Source organism: Antechinus flavipes, chromosome 1 (genome assembly GCF_016432865.1).
Source record: "Antechinus flavipes isolate AdamAnt ecotype Samford, QLD, Australia chromosome 1, AdamAnt_v2, whole genome shotgun sequence".
NCBI lineage: Eukaryota > Metazoa > Chordata > Mammalia > Dasyuromorphia > Dasyuridae > Antechinus > Antechinus flavipes.
In genome coordinates, this window is record NC_067398.1 from 574,720,193 (window position 1) to 574,725,042 (window position 4,850).

Genomic DNA, 4,850 nt, shown 5'->3' on the forward strand with positions numbered 1-4,850 from the left:
TTGTAGAGATTGTAAAAATATAGGAACTATGGATCCTAACTTGTTAAGGGGCTTTAAATCAGGACAACTATTCTGGAAAGCATTTTGAAAATATGCAAATAAATTAACTAATACATCCCTATTCTTTAACCAAAATTCCACTGCTTGGCACATACCACAAGGGGGTAATTGATTAAAAAAAAAGACTCCATATAAGCCAAAATATTAATCCCAACACTTTTTGTAAGAACAAAGAACTTGAAATACCACAACCAACAACATTAGAATGCATATGGTGCTGTAAAGTTAACAAAACACTGCAAATTTTACATTTTAGCCTCACTTTGGGTAGCCGATGCTATTGTTATCTCCTTTTAATGAAGAAACTGAGGCAAACAGAGGTTTAGTGACATATCCAGGGTTAAATACTGGTTAAAAGTCTGAGGTCAAATTTGAACAAAGGCCTTTCACAACTATAACTCTAACAAAATAGACACCCATTAGTTTGGGAAATGGCTTTTAAAAATTGTGGTTAATAGTATAAATTAATGTTACTCTCTTGTAAAGAAATTATGAACACAGTGAAGGTAGAAAAGTATAGGAAGATCCTAAGCGAAGTCAGAAGAGCCAGGAAGGCAATACACAACATGATCACAATAATGTGAGTGGAAAGAACAACCACAAAACAATAAAAAATGAATATCATGTTCAGGCTGTGTAGGCTATAATTTGCCTAAAGATATTATTTGTATCCACATAAGTCTGTCTAGATGTGCCTTGTAAAAAGTCAAGAATATGTATTTCTAGAGTATTTTTTTAATCTATTTCCCAGGGAAGATTTTGATTCTTGTCAAGAGGGAAGCAGGAGGTTGGGGACAGAAGTTGAACTCTGTTCTTCTCAGATAAAATTGTACATATCTCCTCCATTAAATATTGTTAGTCTAGGGAAAATAATTTTTAGGTTCAATTGAGTTTTTGATCACTATTCCTTAACAAGGAATGCATTCTCCAAGATATACACATGCACACATACCTATATATGTATATCCACATATATGCATATGTAATATAAATATATTTGTTTTTTATTTGTATATCTTAACTCCACATATTTGTTCCACAAGGAACACTCACTGCAAACAGCAAATAAATCCATTTATCCAAGCCAATAGCAAACAAATTAGAATAAGTCTATGCATTAGAATAGGTACTAGACCATATACAGATTGAATGAATTTTCCCATTGGGAGCAAGAAAAGTCAACTACATCAAAACAAAGGGTGCCATATATTACCCAATAGGAAAATCCCAAAGTGTTATAAACTAGGAATAGGGTTATTTTTAAGGTATTGGCTTCGCTACAAATTGGTGTATTTCTAGAGTCTCTCACTTCAGGGACCTAAAAAAAAGTCTAGAATCATACATGTCTTCTCTCTTGAAGCTAAAAACTAAAAGATCAAGGTTCCTTTCTCCCAAGTCTTCACTTCACAAAGGAAAGGAGCATCAAATTATTAATCCCTATCAGTGAAAAGAGTTTCATGCAATTCAATTTTGAGATAATGGTTACATTTGCAAATGACTTAATAGACTGCTTTTCTACTTTCCTTTTTTAAAAATTGTAATAAGATATAGTCTTCTAAGAATGGAAGGGAAATACAGGATAGGCTAAGGAGAGAGGATATAGAAGAAAATTTAGGCAATATCAAGAATAATTGTATTGATAAAATTTTATTGAAGAAAATATTTCTATAACAGTTTTCACTATAAAGGAGAGTAGAGTCACCCCATTTTTGTTCTCACTATCCCAGACTTTAATATGCTTGCAGAGGAGGCAGAAAAAATTCCAAAGAACTAGGTCCAAACGGCTATCAAATTGTGCATACCCTTTGATCCAGCAGTGTCTCTATTCTGTCTGTATCCTAAAGAGATCATGAAAAAAGGAAAAAGACCTACATGTGCAAAAATATTTGTAACTTCTCCTTTGTGTTTGAATTTCCCATCAGTTGAGGAATGGCTGAATAAGTTATGGTATATAAATGTAATGGACTATTGTTATTCTATAAGAAACAATCAGTAGGATGACTTCAGAAAAATCTGGATTTGCATGAACTGATGCTGAATGAAGTGAGTAACAAGAGAACATTGTACATCCCCACAACAAAATAATGTGATGATCAACTATGATGGATTTGGCTCTTTTCAATACAGTAATTTGTGCCAATTCCAATAGACTTGTGATGGAAAGTGCCATCTGTATCCAGAGAGAGGACTATGGGGACCGAATGTAGATTACAACATAGTATTTTCACCTTTTTTGTTTGCGTGCCAGTTTTTTTCTCTTTTTCTTCCCTTTTGATCTGATTTTTCTTGTGCAGCATAATAAATGTGGAACTATGTTTAGAAGAATTGCATATGTTTACATAGATTACTTGCTATCTAGGGGAGGAGGGAGAAAAATATGGAATACAAGTTTTTGCAAGGGTGAATCTTCAAAACTATCTTCATATGTATTTTGAAAAATAAAAGGCTATTATTTTTAAAAGTTAAGAAAAAAAAAAGAAATGGTTTGAAAGAGATGAAAAATGGGTATAGCAGCCAGATTGTACCAAAGCTTAATGAGAGATTTAAAAAAAAATAAGACTTTCACAAACAGTATAAAACAATTTACCACATCTTTACCATTTAATAATTGCCTAAAAGATGTATAGAATATAAGGTATCATTACTATTATTTTTATTGATTTTAAACCCCTTTCATATCATAGAAAAAATGCTCCCTAAAAAGCTCGATTTTTTCCACAAGATGCCTCCCCCTATTCATTCATCAGGATCATTTAGGATTCCTTAAAAGACTTTAAAACAGAAATCATCCTCTTCATCATGCAGGGCAAGAGACAGTTAGACACATACTCACCAAGTTTTCACCCCTGTGATGGAGGAGATTCAGCACAAAACCCACATTGAAGCATAATTCCTTATGGATGGGGAAAGCCTCCAGATGGTCCTATTCATGATTATATCAAACCCTGGAACACCACAGAAAATCCCAGAAGGATATCTAACTATGCAAAGAGTTTGGTCTGATCAGCTACACATGAAAGAGCAAGTAAATGAAGAATATGTAGTGCCTATATCAGGAGTTGGTAAAATATGGCCTATAACACATGGGCCAAACTCAGCCATTGCCTATTTTTGTGTGGTCCTTGAGCTAAGAATGTGTTTTTTTATTTTTAAATAAAACAAACTTTTATTTAAAATGATAAAAAAAATATCTCATTAGCCATTCAAAAACAGATGGCAAGCCATTTTTGGTCCTTCCTCCATAGTTTGCCAACCTCTGGCCTAGATTATGATATGCATTTATATGGACAGTCTCTAAACACTTCTCTATTTATATCTGGAAACATAAATGAATTTATGTCACAGTATTTATATCTGGACAGATAGTACAGATGGAAGAAACTAGGCCTAGAATTCGATAGGAAGAAGAGAATAAGTTGTTTTACCTTTAAAAAATTAAAAAGCTGTTAACTATGGTTTTGCATGTCTATAATCCCTGCTACCAGAGGGGCTAAAGTTCACAAATCTTGTGGGCTCACAGATGCTAAGAATGCACTGTGCTAGACTAACTGGGTATTTGAATTAAGTCTAGCATTGATATGGTAAATTCCCAGGAGTCAGAGCCCACCAGGTGGCCTAAGAAGAGAAAAGTCAGTCCAGATTGGAAAAGAAGCAGTTCAAAATCAGTAGTGAGATTGGACCTGCTGCTCTTTCAGCCTGATGAAATAGGGAAACTCAAAAAAGAAGGGAAGAAAAAGGAAAAAAAGGGCAAAAGAGAAGGAAATGAAAGAAAAAGGAAAAAAATAGAAAAAGGAAAATTGCAAAGCTCTTTATGAACCTCAAGTTTCCAAAGAAAGAAAAGTCCATAATTTTAATATCAACAGTTTACCAGTATTGTTAAATATTTTTAAATTTTGGGTTACAACTGCCTTTAGTTTTTAGAACTAAAAGTGAATGTCACATACCAGGCAACTGTGGGAATCAGCAGGCTACATCAGATACCAAAGAAGAATTTCAAACAAGGACAAGGATTAAATAAAAAGTCATTAAAGAGATAAATAGTAGGTTGCTGTATGTTGTATGTTGGTGCATACAATGAGTGTATACAAGTACTCTTGAGATGCTATGAAAAAATGCAGAAGTTTTGAGTTGACCTCTTGCAATAAACATCTATATGTACTTAAATAAGAGCCACATGGAATAGGTATGTTGTAGGAGAGAACTTCCAAACTGATGAAATAGAAAACTTGAATATTGAGTATTCAAGCCCAGAAAAGAGAAATAGAGAAAAGAACATTAATAGCAGTTACAAATATTTCAAAAAGAAGCTTAATTAAGTGAATCAATTTCCATAAGAACAGAAGAGCCCACAAATCTCTTAGATTAAAAAAAAAAAAAACACTTGCCAAGTGAGAAGACAAAACAGCCAAAGTCAATTGTCATTTAGAAGATAAATTCATTTTAAAATTCTTAAAAAGTAGGAGGGTGTAAGTCTAAGTAGTCTTGCTTCATAAAACAGAAAGAAAAAAATGAAGTTGTTAAGATCAGCTTAATGAAAGATATCCAACTAAGAAATGTGAATTAAAACAATTCTAAAGTACCACCTCATACCTCTCAGATTGACTAAAAGGACAGGAAAAGATAATGACGAATGTTGGTGGGGATATGGGAAAACTGGAACACTAATGCCGTATTGGAGGAATTGTGAAATGATCTAACCATTCTTGAGAGCAATTTGGAACTATGCACAAAGTGATATAAAACTGCATATTATTTAACACAGCAGTGCCATTTCTGGGTCTATATCCCAA